The sequence below is a fragment of the Caretta caretta genome, chromosome 9, assembly GCF_965140235.1.
Source record: "Caretta caretta isolate rCarCar2 chromosome 9, rCarCar1.hap1, whole genome shotgun sequence".
In the NCBI taxonomy this organism is placed as follows: domain Eukaryota; kingdom Metazoa; phylum Chordata; order Testudines; family Cheloniidae; genus Caretta; species Caretta caretta.
Genome location: NC_134214.1, coordinates 22,980,653 through 23,001,261, shown reverse-complemented (window position 1 = coordinate 23,001,261; position 20,609 = coordinate 22,980,653). Strand labels below are relative to the sequence as shown.

The window sequence follows — 20,609 nt, the reverse complement described above, 5'->3', positions numbered from 1 at the left end:
GTTAAGTGACTAGAGTATTGTTACAGTATTTATTACACTCAAATGTAAACCATTTATTGCTTTCTCCACTTAAATTTTGTCTGAATAACATCTCCATATGTTTCACTGCATCTGAAAGTTAAGTTCAGTACAGCCCTAATCCCTTGCACTATTGATACTACACAATTTACCACCCAGGAAAAATGTATTTCTAGCTAGTCTTCAGTGAGCATGGTCTCGTGTATGATATTCAGTTTTGAGTTAAGTAGCTAAAATATTTCAGAGACAAAGCTCCCCACCTGAGGGGCCTTAACAGCAACAAAGGCCTGAGAGATCCTCTGCCAGAGGAGGTTTATCACTTTTTTTTGTTCCAGCACTACAAGTAACTTCACAGTATAACTGTGTAGGTATTCGCAAAAAAAAGAGTATTTGTGGCACCTTAGAGACTAATAAATTTATTTGAGCATAAGCTTTCATGAGCTACAGCTCACTTCATATTTGAGCATAAGCTTTCGTGAGCTACAGCTCACTTCATCGGCTCCGATGAAGTGAGCTGTAGCTCACGAAAGCTTATGCTTAAATAAATTGGTTAGTCTTTAAGGTGCCACAAATACTCCTTTTCTTTTTGCGAATACAGACTAACACGGCTGCTATTCTGAAACCTGTGTAGGTATTAAAATTCTCAACTACATCTCCCTACAACCACTGCCTTGTACCACTCCTTCCTTTCTCACCACAACTGTGCCAGTCAGGCTCTGTTCTCTAACAGTTACAAGGATCCCAGTAAATGCAGATCAGTCCGCTTTCTTAGAAGGCGACTTAAGTCATTTAATCGTATGGACCTTCACTTGAGTTAAAGATACACCCTTTCAATACCAGACTCCAAGTAATAGGTTTCATCCTCAGGGATAGAAAAGTTAGAGAAATTACAGGGAAATAAAGTGTCGCAGCCACTTACCACCCCAAATTTCAAAACTTTACTAATGTAGTAAAATCATGAGGATATTAAAACTTCTTGAATTTTGAGACATGCTTATTTTCCCCATTGGTAGTCAGTTTATTTAATTTATTTAAAGACCAAAATAAATGGAAAACATCTGGTATTGTGAGGTGGTGATTATGAGGAAGGAGAAGAAATGTACAGATGGGGTCCCATTGTTTTTATATTGGGAAGTACTTTGGAGGGTTTTTTGTGTTTTTTGTTTTTGTTTTTTTTAAGGATAAGATTTTCAAAAGTGCCTAAGGGAATTAGGTGCCTAAATCATATTGAAAGTCAATGGGAGTTGGATGTCTAACTACTTTAGATCCCTGTGAAAATCCCACCTGCCTGAAATATTTTGGAAATTCCCTAAGGATCCAATCAGGATTTGGGTCCCATTGTGCAAGGCACTCTATAAATGTATTTGAAAATTCAGGGTCTGCCCCAAAGAGATGTTTAAAGAACTGTGTAGCTTTAAATGAAATCCAGTACTGGGTGTGAAAAGTAGTGAAAATTGCTCCCCTCCCCCTTTTAAAGCCATTTCTCAGTCTAAAAATGCCTTGAATAAAAGTGAGCCCCTTAGGCATGGTAAACCAGGACACTTTGTGGTTTGAGGCTTGTGCATGATGGATTTTAGACCCTAATACTGAAAGGTGGGAATGCACAAAAAGACTAAAATTTACTTCATTATATCTTTACAAGGTTCAGTACCTTCACCATTTCTTTTGCTGTGAAACCACTGAATGCTTAGGATCTAGCAGCATGTCAAATTATATAATAGAAATAATCTGACCATTTAATGGCAATAGAAATTTAGCGTAAACTGCTGAGTAGCTAAATCCTAGCTTCATTAATCAAAACATTTTGTATGCCTTTTGTGCTATTTAGTAACTGTCATTTGTTGCTATTAATGGAAGAAAAAGCCCACATGGTTTATTTTTCATTGAACAGAATCTCCTACAATTGGCAATTAAATTTATTTTTTTATACAGAAAATTAGATAGGTGGATTAGATGCGTATGTTTCCTCCTAAACCTGTTACTTTCCATGATAACTGTAGGATTCATTTAACTGTAGCCTAGATATTAAAAAGGCAGTGAATACTGCTGTAATTTGCCTTTGAGACTAATCTATGGCCAGCTTTTTATATGGCATGTTAAATTATACACCGATTATAAAGAGACCACAGTAGATTGAACAATTATATTAATGACTATTAAATGATTAACTATGGATTCAGTGTTATGAAAATGAGATTATTTCACCTATGAGACAGACATGTAGTTAAGATGTTTCACATGGGAAATTAGTATGGTTCCATATTATAGTGGTCCCCAACAGTGCTGCAAAAGTTAAGGGCCTGTCAGCATGTCTGCTGTAATCACCTATTCTGTATTCTGCATGTTGGACATTTCAAATTGTTTGGGGATGAAACTGATGTGTTAATTGTTTCAAAGGTGACAAACATTTAACTGTGTTCTATTTATGGGGCACTGTATTATCTGGAAAGTGTTTTACCAAACACCAGATCTCTGCCTCAATGAATTTACAATCTAGCTCTAATTGAATATGCTTGCGAATAATATGCACTCCCTCATTGTCTACTCATGTTAATATACCCTTTGTAAGATGCTGATATGACCAAAGGAAACAACTAATCCCAAATCACGCTATTAAGGTATGTGAAAGATTATTAGCTGTGGTTGGCTGTTCCATTTGTATATTATGACAAATGGGGAAAGCCAATAACCCACCATGGTCCCACACACTGATAGTAATATCCAGTCACTGGGAATGGCATAGCTAAGCTAAAACACGGTACAAAGAGGATTGCTTGGATTGTAGTTCACTGTGCCATCCAGTCTAAATACTAGATATCCGTGTCACTGCAAAATCCTACAGAGTTGACTCCTGCAAACTATTCACTACATAAAAGTAAAAGTTTAATTGTCTCCTATTCAGATCTGAGTGAGAACCGGTGCAACTAGAGTTCTGCTTGAGTCCCCCTAAAAACACCTTTTTATTTGGAGACTGCTCTATGAAATGATGGCAATAGTGAAAAGCCATTTCATATCTTCAAACTAACATTTCTACTTAGAAGGGGCTTTGGTTGGTAAAACTCTTATTCCATTGCACAATACCAGTCATGGCCTGCAGTACCTACTATGCACTTGGAATAAACAGCTTTTGCAGTTGATGAAATTGTTCACTTTGTAAATGCTTCTGCTTCACATACTCGGGTACCATAGAAACAATATTTTTAAATAAGAGTCCAGAGCACTCTTTTTTCCATTATCAAACTGCTTTTATTTACCATATGACATTTAATCTTCTTTTGCTATTATTGCCTTCTTTTGGCAATTATATTACATGGGATTTAAAATTTTCCAATTTCAATTTTTCCAGTCAAGAATAAGATTACTTTGACTAATTGATAAGAGTTGGATAAAGGAGTCTAGCACTGGTGTAACCAGGTGCCTTAGATAGTGTGGTCTAATGATCAGAGACCAGGACTTGATGTTTACTTAAGAGTTGCAGTCTATTGATATGTGACCTGTGACAGATTTTCTGTGTGGCCTTATTCTGTCAGCCTGTAAAGTGATATGCAAACCTACTTCCCAGGAGTGTGGAAGCTGTTTGTAATGAACTGGCAAATCCTTCTGATTAGATGTGCTATATAAATGCAAAGCATTATTGTCTACTTTGCAGGATGTTGTCTTGGAAGCAGATTATGAACAGCATCACTCAGAACAGACGCAGTGCAGTGATAGTGTCATAAGGTTTTTCCATTTGGCAGGACTGTTTTCCTGTTTCAGCATCTCTTTAAAATTGTTTGAAGCTGCACTGATACCTGTGGCTAAACAGTTGTTAGATGCAGAGTATGAAGTATTTCTTACATGTACCTAGATGCTAGCATCCAATTTGAACAAGAGAAGCAGGAAATGTACTGGGGACAAAGAGTGAGGCATAAGATGTGTTTACCGTTTCTAACAAGCACAGCCTTGATTGACATTAATGAGTGGTGGGTTGGGTCCTTAGGGTGCCTACATGGCTATAGTTATCAGAATGAGTGAGTGTCTTCATTACTATCTGTGTGGAGAAGCAGTATTTCATGCTGATGGTAAACAAGACAGTTTGGTGGAAATTACACTATACATAAAGATTAAGACTCTAATAAAAACTGGTTGGTTAGTAGCTCAGCATATAACATAGGAAATATTTACACAAATGCACATGAGCCACTGTAGTCTAAAAATAAGCAGAGACAGCTGCTTACACCTGGGCTTATCAATTAGCTATTTTAGCATTTCCAGGTGGCAGATAACTAACAGTGCTGGTATATTAGAAAGACAAGGTGGGTGAGATGATATCTTTTTATTGGACCAACTTCTGTTGGTGAGAGAGACAATGTTTGAGCCACACAGAGCTCTTAGGTCTTCATCAGTTCTGGTGTATCTCACTTTGACAGAGGCCTCGCTTTTTGGGCAATTACTTTTCAGTCAGTTAATCTTAAATACCCTGAGTGGGTTCCCCAAATCTCACTCACCAAATAGCCTACATAGATTGCCCTTCCCCCTTATCTACAGAAATCTACCTTTATGCTGCAGCATACCTTACTGAGATAATTAATTACAGGGGATGATAATGATTTTGGAACACTTAGTTCCCCCTCACCCAGTACAAGATATCCTATTAACATTCTAGACAGGTAACTGTTCAAGCAGTACCTGAAGTATAAGATCTTGAATCTGCTGATAACATTGGCTGTCCTTAGGGTTGCCAGGCATCCAGTTTTCGACCAGAACACCCGGTCGAAAAGGGAGCCTGGCGGCTCCAGTTGGCACCGCCAACCAGGCCGTTAAAAGTCCGGTCAGTGGCGCAGCAAGGGCCTGGGGCTAAGGCAGGCTCCCTAGCTCTGTGCAGTTCCCGGAAGTGGCTGCTAGGTCCCTGCAGCCCCTATATGCATGGGCAGCCAGGGAGGTTCCCACACACTGCCCCTGCTCCGAGGGCCGGCTCTGCAGCTCCCTTTGGCTGGGAACCACAATTAATGCAAGCTGCAGGGCAGAACCTGTGGGTGTGAGGGCAGTTTGCAGAGCCTCTCCAGCCGCCCATGTGTCTAGGGGCTGCAAGGACCTGGCGGCCGCTTCCTAGGAGCCATGGTAAGCGCTGCCGGGATCTCACACCCCATCCCCCTGCATAGAGTCCTCTCCCAACCCGCTGCCCCAGCCTCGAGTCCCCTCCTGCACCCAAACCCCCTACTGGAGCCCGCACCCCGTCTCACAGTCCAAACCCCTCAGACCCAGCCCAGAGCCCCCTCCTGCACACCAAACCCCTCATCCCCGTCCCCACCCTAGACCCTGCATTCCCAGCTGGAGTCCTCGCCCTCTCACAAACCCCATCCCCAGCCTGGAGCCCTCTCCCACACCCTGAACCATTCATTTCTGGCCCCACCCAGAGCCCACACCCACAGCCCATACCCCTCTTCACCCCAACCCCCTGCTCTAGCCTGGAGCCCTCTCTCACACCCCAAACCTCTCATTTCCAGCCCCACCCCAGAGCCTGCATCCCCAGCTGGAGCCCACCCCCACACCCCAACCCCCTGCCCCAACCTGGTGAAAGTGAGTGAGGGTGGGGGAGAGTGAGCGAGCAACTGAGGGAGGGAGGGGGGGTGGAGCAAGCAGGGGCAGGGCCTCAGAGAAGGGGTGGGGCAAGGGCAGGGGTGTTCAGTTTTGTGCGTTTAGAAAGTTGGTAACCCTAGCTGTCTAATATAAGTAATATCCTGTGTTAAGGAACTTAAATTTCCTGTTAGCTGATATGCCTTAAATGTTTCAAAGTGGGAGCAGATTGCGATGGCACTTCTATTGCATGAGCTGGGAAGTGATGATGTACTTTTGAGGACCCATTTGCACTGCTTAATACTATAACTGATGACACAGCTTCAATCATATAAACAATTGTTGCATATGGGGAGGTTCTCCTGAGTGGAAAGTCTATTTCAGAAGATTTATTTCAAGTGATAAAGTTTGAATCTTGTTTTGGTCTCTGATTTGGCTAGAGGCGGGATAGTCCTTCAATCACATGAGTGTACTAGAGCCAGCAGAAAAAATTAGAAAAGCTACAGTGCATGATTAATGTTTTGACTGTAAGATGCATGCTCTGACTATATTAGGCCACACACCAAAATGGGACAGTGATCCTACATGCTCCAGACACTGTGAAGAAAGTAGGTTTTTTTCTCAACTTGTATAAAGTGTGCTGACCCCCTTAATTCAGAAGGAAAAAACAGCTATTACTGCTATATCTGACCTGTTGCTTTGAATAGGACGAGATAATTACTTACTGATTCTTTTGGAACACTAGGTCAGTCTGGCAAGATGCATTCTGAGCAGCATGTTTTTAATACTTGCTGATCTGCGTTAGCAGAGGCCATTGGGGCTGGCAGGCCTAGTCAGTGATTTTGGTCCACTGATGCCCATTGTTTATTTGAGAACAAGGTCAATTATTAAGAACTGTAAAGTTTATCAAGCTTTCTTCTCCTGCCTTTCTACCTCCAATTCCTGCACTACATACACTGTTGGTGGGCACATTATGCATATGTTAGGTGCATAGGCGCCAACTGTCTACCGGGGGTGGGGGTGCTTGACCCCCCCCCACTACTCTGCCCCAGGCCCACACCCACTCCAGCTCTTCCCCACCTCTTCCCGCCCATCCCCTGAGCATGAGCCATCCCCACTCCTCCACAGCTCCTGCACACCGCTGAGCAGCTGTTCTGCGGCATGCAGGAGGAACTCGGAGGGAAGGGGAACAGTTGATCAGCTGGGCTGCCAGTGGGTGCTAAGCACCCGCTAATTTTTTTTCCATGGGTACTCCAGAGCTGGAGCTCTCATGGAGTCAGCACCTATGGTTTTGATTAGAGGAAGGAAGCAGCATTACATTGGTTTTTCTTGGGGTATTAAGACTTCAGCAGCAGCATCAATGCTTATTGACCTCTTTGGCAAGATGACCACTCATGTTTATGTTTCCTGGAAAAGTAACCTGAATACTGAGTGATCATGCAATCTTACTTCTATTTTTTTTATATGGCCTATATCACCATGGTATATGAGCACATACACTCTTTCAAACAACAGTGTACATGTGCTTATTGCATTAATTGAGTCCTCAGTATACACTTTTCTACTGTACATACATATTGTAATTTAAGAAGTCTTAACATTATTCAGGTAAATCTAACTCTCTCATTCCAGGCAAACTAGCCTTCACTGAAATCTGTCCATTCCAAGTTTCTAGTTTTAAACCTCAGCCAGATTTGTAGCAGCAATTTAAAACAAAAGTATTGTTTGAATATTTTTAAATGGGTAGAGATTTTTCTTACTATGCCATAATTAAAGTTGTTTAAGGGATATTGATCAATGATTCATGAACATATAGTGATATTTCATTTACCTCTCTTGATTCTACAACTCAGACATCAAGCTCAAAAATAGTGTAACTAAGACTACATTTTAAAGAATATTTTCTCTTTGGTTTTATGCTGTAACTGCATTCTAATATTTGTCACCAGGCTTTATGTAACTCTGTTATTGCTTCACTCCCTCTCCTCAATGCCCATAGGGTTGTAACTTTTAGTTGTGCTTCAGCTATGGAAAAACACAGTTATAGAGAGAATTCATGTAGTTTGGTTTTCTTAGCAAAAGTTAAAAAGCTGGTGTAGTCTCAGATGAAACACTATTATTGAAACACATAAAAAAGCCTTTTTTAAAAGGAATCTAACATGGCTCTGAGTAACACTTCACTCTTGTGCAAGCTTTTCAGAACTGTTGCAACTATGGTATAATGCAGCGGTTCTTAAACTTTAGCAACTCAAGGACCCCCATTTTGGATTTAAAAATTTTTGTGAACCCCCAAGCCCACCACTCAGCCCTAGGTCTCACCACCACACTACCCCTTCCCCCACAGCTGTTCTGTGGTGTGCAGAAGGCACTGGGAGAAAGCGGGAGGAGTTGATCAGTGGGGCTGGTGGCCCTGGACATGATTCCGCCCAGTCCCTACTCCTCCCTGCACCTCCTGCAAGCTGGGGAACAGCTGTTTCTTGGTGTGCAGGAGTTGAGGGAAGGTGGGAGAGGAGTTGATCAGCGAGAACCATGGATCCCCTGGCGTACCCTTGCGGACACTCAGGGGTCCATGGACCGCAGTTTGAGAAACCCTGGTATAATGCAGTAAAGCAGTAGAGCAATGGGATCTGCTTTAGGGGATGAAAATAAAGATTTCTTCCAATGCTAGCAAAGCTGAAGGAAGGAAAGTACACTATTTTATTAATTTAATGGAAAACGGAGCAAAGGTCTGGAGGGCATCCTCAGAGAGATACATACCTACATGTGAGAAATGATTGCTAGATTTCCAGATCATTGGTTTACATTTGGTCATACGAGAAGTTTCAACTTTGACCCTCATTATATAATAATGACTAATGAGAGTGAGATTAAGCTAGTGCTTAAAGGCCTCCAACTGGATGTAGTTTATTGTGCTAAGTGATGTACATACATGGTGCTAGGTGCTGTCTTTTAATTAAAAACAGCTTCTACCCCAAAGAGCTTACATCTGGGAAGAACAACAGAAATGAGGAGACTTATGAATAAGATGTCATTAACTAAGCAATGAACTAGAATGTGGGAAAATAATGACCTATGAATAGCTGAAGGGTATAAACACCAAGGGAAAGAATCAATTATCATACAGGTGTGCATGAGGGTGTAGTAGAAGTAGAACTGTGCTGAAATGAAGAATAGGCTGAAAACAAAACTAAGCATGAATGTCCCTAAAGGGTTCTTGATGATTATTAAGCTGTGGAATAGTTTTATTAGGGATGTGGCAGAAAATTTAAACTAGACTGTATAAAACACACAGAAATATTGTAGCGAGATGGACTGGCTAGTCTAATACATTTTTTTCTATATCTTTTATACTGGAAATATATTGAAGTACATACAATATAGTATAAATAAGGAATGAAAATAACAAATTGATGATACCTTAAACATTTTCTAAATAAAGTTAGTGATTACAAAACAGGTGTCACTGACCAGGGGGTGGGTGGTGAAGCCTAGTGGTTGGAGCAGGCTTCAGTAGCTAGGAGTCAGATGCCAGAGCTAAGAGTCAGAGCCAGGTTACCCAGATTGAGATGGGGCAGGAGTAAGGCTGGGAACAAGTATGCACAGGAGCTATCCCAGCCTGGGTGAATGCTTTTGAGTAGCCACTAAATTGCTACTGCTGGGCTTGGGCATTGTAGCCAGTTAGCCTGCCTGTAACAGGCTGCCTATGTTCATTAGATTGCCTGGAGCTTGCAGACTGATTCTGCTGCAGGTCCTGATTCCTGACAGTAGGTTAGGGAATAACTAGACAACTTGCAAATGTACAAATTAGGTGGTCTGTATGGTATGTGTTTGAGAGCATTAACGAGATTAGCGAGCATATTTACCATAACCATAATTTTGTTTTTGAAAATTCATGAAGAATTGGTGATTCTAGGGGAGCGGAGAAAAGCAACCTGGTACTAATCTTCAAAGAAATAAATTGGTCCTGGCCATTACTGCCCTATAAGTATAACTTTGATCCTTAATAAAGTAAAAGAAGCATCTCTCACGATTTAGAATAGTTAAAACATGAGCAATACACAGCATGGATCAATTGCTTAATGGCTACTGCTCCCATAAGTGTCCAACTTATCAGTTAGATCTCAAGAAATCTTGCTTGCAGTACCATCACTTAGTCATTTGCACTAAACAGCCAAGATGGTTAATGCTTTTCCCAGTGGTATTCTAATTAGCAGGTAACCTCTTTCCAGTTTGAAAGGCTTTAAATTATGCCTGCCCTTTGTTTCTAGCTCTTGGCCTAATTTTCTGTTCAATGTGACATTTCCTCTCTTCAGACTGCTTTTGGTTTTTGATTGACATTTTTATTTGATTATTTAGAAAGACAAATGGATGCATGAGAGCACCCACAACATTCAGCCTGTATATTATTACCTCTAACAAAAGAATAAAATCTTGTTATGCAGTAAAATGGAAGCAATGTTAAAAAGACACATGATTATCCCAGTAATCAGGATGATGACCCACAAAAGACAACTGAAGGGGGCGAGGGATGAGGGGGAAGTAGGAGTGGTAGAGGAGATAATGGAGATGTCTACTTTATTAGTTTATGCTTATTAAAAATAGAATGTGGATGATATTTGTCAAGTATCAGGGGGTAGCCGTGTTAATCTGTATCCACAAAAACAATGGAGTCTGGTGGCTCCTTAAAGACTAACAGATTTATTTGGGCATAAGCTTTCGTGGGTAAAACACCACTTCAGCTGCATGGAGTGAAAATTACAAATGCAGGCATTATATAATGACACAGGAAGAGAAGGAAGTTACCTCATAAGTGGAGAACCAATGTTGACAGGGCCAAGTTGATCAGGGTGGATGTAATCCACTCCGAATAGTAGATGAGGAGGTCTCAATTCCAGGAGAGGCAAAGCTGCTTTTGTAATGAGCCAGCCACTCCCAGTCCCTATTCAAGCCCAGATTAATGGTGTTAAATTTGCAAATGAATTTTAGTTCTGCTGTTTCTCTTTGAAGTCTGTTTCTGAAGTTTTTTTGTTCAAGTATAGCTACTTTTAAATCTGCTATAGAATGTCCAGGAAGATTGAAGTGTTCTCCTACTGGCTTTTGTATGTTACCATTCCTGATGTCTGATTTGTGTCCATTTATTCTTTTACGAAGGCACTGTCCAGTTTGGCCAATGTACATGGCAGAGGGGCATTGCTGGCATATGATGGCATATATCACATTAGTAGATGTGCAGGTGAACGAGCCTCTGATGGTGTGGCTGATGTGGTTGGGTCCTCTGACGGTGTTGCTAGTCCCGTCATGATGAGTTACCTCTGAGCCTGCTTAAGCCTGATGAGTTATCCCTGAGCCAGACTGTGGGGTGAGTCATCAGAGGCAATTACCTGCAGATTTTGTGATTGGCTGAACCCTGGTTGAATGGGGTGGGGTTTATCTGCAGGTGAGGACCCACCCTGGTAATCCCAAGGTAGGTATACAGGCTCCTAAGGGAAATGGTCTCTCCTGTCTGCTCAGTGTCACTACCTAGTCAGGAACACTCCCATTGCCAGTAATTTTAATAGACTCCCTGTGTTCTTGCTCCTCTTGTTACCTGGGGTTCTTACTAGTTTGCTGAAATCTTTCCGTACACCCTTACTCTAGCCCATGCCTGTTTCCACGCTAGTCTGCCTTGTATCAGTCTAGAAGTTGCCTCAGCTGGCCACCCAGCAAATAGGACACAGCCTGAGACTCTGATCTCAGTCACTGGACTGCAGACCAAGGTCATGTGAACGAGGACCAAGCTCAGAACTCTCTAGAAAATGTAGAGCGAGCTTCTAGAGACCAGAAATTCTGTCCATTGGCAGAATAGGAACTCATCCACAAATTAAATAAGGGAAATCTGAATCCTTTTACCCAGTATTCTATACCTCAATAATCTTAACAAGGATAAATGAATCCTGTTTTTTTTTCACTATCTGGGTAGAATTTCCTCAAAGTGGTTCCTCTCTCTCTCTCTCTCTCTTTCAAGCCAAATAAGGCTCCCCTGCACTTGTTTCTCTTTCCCCTGTACACCTTGGAGATTTGTTTGCATCCATTTCAAGTAATGCCTTGACTATACTTTTCCCACTTCTCCTGATTCTGTCTTGGATGATAGACGCATCACCCTCCAGCAGCGTTTCTCAGAAGGCCTAGGATTACCTTAAATATCTTCTCCGCTATGTGAGGATGCTAAACTGCTCTTTTCATGGAATTAATTGTACAGTATTACCTTCAAGGAAGGTAAGAAAGCTTTCGCCATCCATTCTTCATGTCAGAAGACTGAGGCCCAATGACTGCTCTCCTTAAAATCTCAAACATACAAATTGCCTAGGACTCTTCTGATATCTGCTTTGCTGCTTCCAGTGTGGATCATGTGGTCACTGTCTCATCAAGCAAGGCATCAAGACTTTGAAGTTAATTAAATCTAAATGAATTAATTCCTGTATTCAAGAAGCTATTCTACAGCTACATGAGCTGCCTGCCAAGATTTGTACCAAGATAAGATGCCATATTTCCCATGCCTTAGCTGCCTCATGGAACCAAAGCAAAAAGGCCTCCTTGGAAAGAAATCTGCAATGCAATCACTTCATGCTTCCTGGCCACATTTACGTAACACTATAGACCACATCAGCTGCTACAAAACTTCGGTTGCAAGGAATGTTGATTCTTGGCCATTAATATTGACTTTTGCTCCTGACAGAAAAAGAGCTAGTTTCCACAGTTCATCCTTCCAGTCATTTGTTCCTCTGTCGTTCCTCTGTCCTACCTCCAGATAGGTATGGCTCTGTGGGTCGGTCCCCGTCACCCTTTCTTGTGTAGGGACAGCTATATGGAACTCCACATTCTGTAATCATGGCAGCTAAATCAGAATTTTTGCTCATCTACTTATTAATTTGGTTTTGCATCTTGGTTACACTCATCCGGAGGTGTATTGATATGTATATACAGACTCTTGCCTTAAAGTTAGCAAGACTGAGTAGGCTAACATGATTTTTATAAACACAATGACTCAATAAATAGGATAGAGAATTAAGAAGGCAGGAGTTGGATGGAAGGGTGTGAAAACCCTTTAAAGAAGCAAACATCTGCATGACTTGCCACAGACACCAGGAAAACCTTACAAAGTCTCTTAATGCAAATTAGCAGGTGAAGAAGATTGTTGTTGTAGTTGTGTCTGGTGGGAGAACTTGCTTTCATTTTCCCTGGGAAATTGCTCTGGCAGATTTACAAACACCCACATTTATTTAGGGTTAGCTAACCAGCATCATGGCTACCAGCACCAAGGGCTCTGACTGTCAAATCTCTCAGTTCCCCCACAGCCAGAGGAGGATCATCAGCCATGTAAGGGAGAAAGGCAGGTTTCCTCCCCCACCCCTGGTTTGTCTCCTCTTTGGGGTCATCCCCTCCCTTGATCCTTCTCCCATTCTTGCCATGTTGCTCCCAACTGGCCACCAGCATGAAGGGCTCAGCACATGGTGCTTTAAGCCTCCATGTCCCCAGAGCTGAAAGCAGGAATAGCTGGCTGGGATTCCTACTGCCCCACACCCAATCATCCATAGAGTCCAGAGAAAACCACAGACAATGTCTGACCAAGCATATCTCACATGGGCCCCAAACCTAAACTCTAGGTACAGAAGCTGAATGTCCCATGTTCTCTTGAAGCCCTACCTCATGAACAGGGCCAGATTAACGCAGGGACTTTAGGGGCTGCAGCCCAGGGCCTTGGGCTAAGGGGGGGGGCACTGCTTCTTTTCATCCAGCCCATAGCAAGCCTCAGTGCCATGGGCTGGACACCAGTCCCTGAGCCTCAGAGCCTCCTCCCATTCACGGGGCTGGGGGTGGAGCTGCGAGTGCCGGCTTGTTGGCATGCCCCTGCGGTCCCTAGGCGAGGGGCATTCAGGTAATCTCTGTGCACTGCCCCCAGCACCGGCTCTGCCGCTCCCATTGGCCAGGAATCACGGCTAATGGGAGCTGCAGGGGCAGGCAAGATTAGCCATGTTTTGGTTTTAGATGCTTTACTGACACAAAAAGGAAAGACATGAACAGTTTTACATGAGCACATGTCAATATTTAAAAAATCCATTACCTGTGACTGACTGATTTTACTGTAATGAATTTCTAATTATCATAGATTGCATCCTCCCAGAGCTATGGCTATTTGGTTAGTGAGAAAAATGTCCATTAAAGCTTTAATATTTTCAAGTCAAATCACATGTACTAAACTCTTAAGTTCTTTGCCACAGAAACCGATAGTTGTCATACCATTCTCTTTTAACCAGTCTGTTGGATTGCGTGCTTCCTCACCAAATCTCTTCCAGGTACCATGAGACAAAAAGCCTGAACTTCAAACCTCTTGTTCAGCGTAGGGAAGTCTGCAATAGGTACGGTGATATTGTGCGCAGTGGTGACAGATTATCTGATATTGCTAGATACTTTGGAAGAGATCATGTGATGCATTTGTATGGGCTGGACTTTGGGATGCTGAGGGGAGCAAAATGGTGGACCTACGCTGCTTTAACATAGCAGCCTTCACACACATGCTTATGAGCTACATCCACAGTTCTGAATCAGTGTAGGGTGGAACACTAAGGGGCAGCCTTCCCTCTGCCATTCCTGATCCAGCCCCACTCCTGCCATATCCCACTATGCCAGGGTCAGGGAGACAGAGCAGTGTAAGGCTACTATCAGTATAGTGCCCTCAGCACAGCAGCAGTGTAGGGCAATTCTTCCTTGGTCATTTTGGGCCCCTTTTGCCTTGTGAGAGCAGTGAATAGGGACCAAGGCAGGGACCAGAATTGGCACTCTTCTGTATCCTCCAGCAGTAACTTGAAAGTCAGTTCATCTCAGTGCAGTAGACTTCATGAAATGAAGTAAAATGGGAAAAAAAGTAATGTACGTAATTAGTAGCTTCCCTATTAGTACTCAATAGAAAGCTGTCTTCTTGACAGAATTTATCTTGGTTACAGATTTTCTTTAACCTAAACTAATAACTGCTTTTAAAAACAGACATTTCCGAATGAAATTAGATTGTCCTTTAGATTTTTGGACTATTTATTTCCCCTGGCCTAGAAACGTTCAAGAAATGTTTTCTTTACTAAATGTTCCTGCACATAAGTCTCTCTCTTCTCTGCACATTCCAAAGACTATCACTTCCTCCGTTGAGGTAAGTTCTGAATTAGTGCAAAACCCTTCCCTTAGTCCCCTTTAATTGCAAAGTGTAAATCATTTGGGTTTTGGTTGGTAATTAACATAAAAAGGCAGTTTTCTGTCACAGTTTCTGGTATAAAGTTAAATGCAACTCACCAGAAATCGGTACAGTTTTTTGCCCTCAACATTTTTACTGTTGCTGCTGCTGCTTATTTTTCTTCCTTCCCTCCCCACTTCCTTATTAATGTGAAAGTAAACCCCTTTCTTGCAAGTACCTTGCGTGAGTAATCTCTGCAAAACTCTGGTACTTCCCATGCATTCTCAGAAATATATCCATCTGATTGAGGAACTGTCACCATGGCAACTCCAGCACTATTATGAGGGACAGTTAACCCTTTAAGTGCCTTAAACTGGATGAAAAGAGAACTCAGATTATAAAAAAAAAGTAGATGTTCTAGAGTTTTAAATATATATGGAGAAACTTCACAGTTTGCTTTGGTACAAATGTATATTTAATATTACAGGTTCTGCAGTTGTGGTTGCAGAGTCTCTTGGGAGTTCTATATTTCCACTGCTGTGGAGCTTAATATGGTAACAGAAGAGCCAAAATCTCTCTGAAAATCTCTCATTTTTGAACCTGGACTCAGTAATGCCATTGCACATGGGGACACACTGTCATACCTCCCTTATGGTCCACATTTGCAGTATAATACTGATTTGAATTTACCATGTGCCAAGGGAGGTGGCAGATGTGGTATTTACCAGGCTTTTCCCTAAATTCATTACCCATTCACACCTCTTATGTTGTCAGATGGGCCAAACAAGTTATCATCTTCCTAGTGTATGTACCTCAGGTGGCATATGACCAGAATTCATCACTGAATTTGGTCCACTGGTTAGATCATTAGCTTGCCTGGGCTAAGTACTGATGGGGAGTGTGACATGAACACTGATCCCCCCCCAAAATGTCTGCTGTCTATAGAGTCTGAAACAAGGTATCTAACATTCTACAGCGACATAATCTGAGTCTGGTTGGTTAGTACCAAAGCTCAAGGTAGAAATATCAGAGACTCCAACGAGAGACTGCTGAATTGGAATTAATTTGCAAACTGAATACAATTAATTTAGGCTTGAATAAAGACTGGGAGTGGATGTGTCATTACACAAAGTAAAACTATTTCCCCATGTTTATTCCTCCCCCTCCTCGCCAGTGTTCCTCACACGTTCTTGTCAACTGCTGGAAATGGCCAACCTTGATTATCACTACAAAGGTTCCCCCCGCCCCCCACTCTCCTGCTGGTAATAGCTCACCTTACCTGATCACTCTTGTTACAGTGTGATTGGTAACACCCATTGTTTACTGTTCTCTGTGTATATAAATCTCCCCACTGTATGCATCCAATGAAGTGAGCTGTAGTTCACGAAAGCTTATGCTCAAATAAATTTGTTAGTCTCTAAGGTGCCACAAGTACTCCTTTTCTTTTTGCGGCTACAGACTAACACGGCTGCTACTCTGAACTCTACATGGGTAATTTCGCAAGATAAGGGCCTGTATCACTACATATGGGCCCTCACAGAACTGGCCTTTTGGCTGTACAGAGCAGGATCCAGCAATCCCTCAGAGAGAGAAAGAAATAAGACCCACACTCCTTGTTATTCTATAACTGAGACCCTATGTAACTGGTAAAAGCAAGTTCTCATAATGTATTCTGAATATGCTAGTAGGACATGAAAATATCGTCTACGCCCTGCTTTGCTTTTATGCAGATTACGTGCTTGTGATACATCTACATCTTGAAATAGTTTTCCATACTGGAACGTTACAGTGTTCCCAAATTTATGTGCAATAGCAAGGCATTATCCTTTGTTAAATGTACAGATCTACAAGGCTACAGAAACATTAATACACAAATAGAATGTGTAACCTCATTGACAAAATGACAGGATACAGCTATTTTAGCCACCTCATCTAAAAAGCAACCTTGCATTTCTAGCTGTCATTGCAAACTTTTTATAAACCCGATTACTTATTAATGTCTATGCATAACAGTAAAGAAAGAGAAAGCTACAGTAGATTTACATTATAACAAGGTTTACAGAGGCATTGTAAGTCTCAGTGTATTGCAACAGAAGTCTGGATCTCTTCCAATTTAATTTTCTGAAGTTAGAGTTTGCAGCTGGGTCACTTCTGGTGTAATCTATGAAATGTATCTCCTCAGGCTGTGAATTGGAACAACAGCATCCCAGCTGTCATTGTAACCCATCATTTATAGCACTTGGGGTCTGAGGGCAAAACATCAGAATCACTTTATGTGGACACAACAACATAGCTAGCTTCATAAATTTTGTTGCAAGGAGCAATAATCAATACTTCATGTTTAATGACACAAAACTGAAATTAGTATAGATTTTATGTCTTCTACTCTTCCAAATTATACAAACATTACTCGCCTCTTTTGTAGTTGCCTTATTACAACTTCCATAAAGAATGTTCAATGATATTTAATTGAATGATTGAATGGTCAAAAATGTCACAACCAATTTTTTCAGTTTATCTTCACCCTGAGGTTAATATAAAATGATGTCAAACACCAAAATGATTTATGTAAGTAATGCAGGTTTTGTCACCCATGGCAATATATAAAGTCAATCACAAATTGTTTTCACATTCTAAATTACCTTGCGATGCTCTGGGATATACTGAAAACAAAATGACCAGTGGAGTGATTCAGGAAACTAAAAGGTTATCTTTTACGTTCAGTCGTACTTCAGAGACAGGCAATTTTGAGGGAGTTTCTAATTTATATCACATGAGAAAAAGATAATCTTGTAGGAGAGTAGAAATAGAAGGTAAGAATAAAACAGACGTTTTATGGTTGGGCCAGTTTAAATTGCTGGCTAAGTAGTAGGAAACGGTAAACTTTTCTAAACCTTGCACAGCAATTTAGCAGTTACTGTATGTCAACAATAGTGATTATTACAATTAGAGATCCAGAGGGGGAAAATTTGGGGCAAAAAACTTGCCATCTTAACAAATCTTCTGCAAAAGTATGTTTTATGCATAATAGTGCTTCCAAGGCCACCAGGAAATAAAAGTGTATATCAGCTACTGATTGATCTTGTTTCATGTTATACAGCACACTATCTAGGCACTCTTGTATAAGATTAAAAAGTGCCATCTAAAATTCCTCTGTTCCACAATATAGGCTTTATTTGAGAAGGCAGAGCATATGGATGGCTGAGCTGTTGTGTTGTTAAATATGGCAATGGTTTTGCTGCAAACCAAAATGTTTGTTTAATTTATCCTCAGATCAGCTAAGATACAGAAGGGGTCTATATAATGCAAATTTCCTCGTTTTTGTCTTTTTAATTACTTTAACCTTCCTGACCTTGAGAAAATCTGTGCTAGCAGGAGAGATAATTCACTTAAAATCCTTGCTTGACCCTCATTGGCTTCTTTTTTTAGTTTTTTTTTTTTTTATTCTGAAATTAATGAGTTAAGAGATGACATGAAACCACATGTTGACTTCTTGAATAGCCTTCAAGTGCAGTACGTATATTGGATTATCAAGAGATTAATTCACAAAAACAAACTGCAAGACACATGAAGCTGCAGATGGAGTAGTTCTGCTGTTTTTGAATAGTCCATGTTTTTAATAACTTTATATTATGGGGGTAAAATACGTTACTTTATTTGTTTGTTTAATGACGAGCAGGTCAGTGAGGCTCCGGACACTGGAACATGCTTTCCCCGGAGTAGATCACAAACAGTGGTTGCATTTAGCTGTCTGGGAAGAAGGTCTCACCATGCAAAGGGGGCAATAGGCCACATCCATCTCCCCAAAGAGGGGTGTGCAAACAGTTGCATGAAGTACTCACCCCAGTGAAAGAATCAGAGAACCCACTGCAAGACGGACAAATGGGAGCCCCATGACATTAGTTGTATCCTCTAAGAAGTTCCCACTGATGACTTCTAATGGCTGGAACCATCACTCAGAAACATAAAAATTGCGTTGGGTGAAGCCCTTTCACCACAAGCAACAGAAGAGGCAAGCTCCTTCTACCACAAACAACTCCACACACTTTTCCCGTCCACCCCTCATTTATGACCAAAATTCCCCAGGAAAACGAAAGTAAAACTGACATTTTATTGTCCTTCAGATCTCTTGTTAAGACTCAGTTCTGCCACGAAGCCTACAGAAACCTGCTGGTTACTAATGGCAAGACTGGTAGTGAGCTATGTTTTGTGTACAAAGTTAGTCTATATGAAAACATGCTCCTACGGGTCTGTCTTAGTTTTCACACGTCCCTGTTTGTTTCATCTATCTGTAGCATCTTGTCATTATCCAAGATTGTAAACTCTTTCAGCAGGGACTCTCTTTGTACTACACACCTGTACAGTGCCTAGCATAATGAGCCGCTCCTCCACTCTGCCCCCTAAATCACTGATTGGGGCCTCTTGGTCTGTACTGTACTGTACTGCAAATACTCAATATCCATGCTGCACCCTAGAATTTCTATGCACTATTGGATGTAGATAGAGTTAATCTATCTCTATATGGAAGTTGACTAATAGTCATCTCTGTATCCCTTTCATTGTGAGAAAGCAGTGTTTGGTGTGTTAGGGAATCTTTTTGCAGTATGTTCTGAGATTTCATTCCCTGTCAGGGTGGAGTAAAGGAATATGGCTGTATTCCAGTCTAGACCCTAGAGGTGCTTTGGATTGCTTTTCTAGGGAACCTTGGTGACCAATAGTCCTGTCCTGCGCTGCCTTAAACCTTATTCAGCAGTTCATTGTTACTTAGATTTATGTTTCAAGCAAAACAAAACTGTTTTGAGTCATCTTTGTAAACCAATTTTCCCACCGGTTACTAATGGTTTTATTAAAAGCAAAGGAATTTTAAAAATGTAAGTGGACTTTTTCCTTTTGTCACACCTTTTGGACAATAAAAACCTGTCAACCAGGTTCAATTTCTGCTTCTCAAACTGTAGCTCAGTGCCGTGATTTAAGGGGTAGATTGAACTCCTATTGAATTCACTGGGAAAACCCCTATTAACTGGAATGGGAGATGGACTGGGCCATGTTTGGATTTAAACAATCCCTGACCTGTTTTTACTAAGAGAAATCTTTAAGGAATTTCCTCTATGAAAAACAGGGACTAATGCTGACGCCACGGTAAAGATGTTGGGCTTAAACTCCCAGCTAGTGATTCCCTTAATTATGAGATCTTAGCATTGTTCAATGGTAGAACAAAAGGAAATGGCTGAAAGTGAGAACTCTTGGCAGTTTCTTGTCCATACCTACTTTTTTCTTAATCAGAAAAGATAAGTACGCAACAATAGGAACATACCCTCAGACTGGTTTTTGCAGGTTCAGTACCTATTTTTCAGGGAAAGTCCTGGGCATGTTGAAGAATTTACTGGTTTCCTCTCAGTTGCCCTTAGGGGTTTGTTTTGGATTACAAAACATACTGTGCTGGTGTAGAAATTAAACCGTTTCATCCAGGCTGGGGGAAAATGCCTAACTCTAAATTAGATGCTCACGTAACAAGCCCAAAGTTTCCCAAATAATGGATTATGAAGGGAGCATTCAGTGTCATAGTAGTCTTTTATACGTACAGAATAAAAACACAACAAGTGAGGGAAGAGATGGCTTTTAAAAGAAAATGGGGGGGACCCCTCGAATTTGTGCAAGAAATATCTGCTAAAGCTTAAACTCTTTCAAAGCTGACTAAGATTCTCCAGTTTAGAGGGAGTTAAAGTGGATTTCTGAAAACCTGTTTCATTGAGGTGTGCGTGGGGAGGCTTGTTTTGTTTTGACATTACGTTGTGCACGCTTTGGGCATGTGTATTTATCAGAGCTGTTGATTCTG

The 20,609-nt window shown here is 41.3% G+C and overlaps 1 protein-coding gene across 1 annotated transcript in view; it reads left to right on the top strand.

The window, feature by feature from the left end:
- The window catches only part of IQCJ (IQ motif containing J), a 114,502-nt gene that overhangs the window by 67,929 nt on the left and 25,964 nt on the right, over positions 1 to 20,609 (top strand). The window lies entirely within an intron of this gene.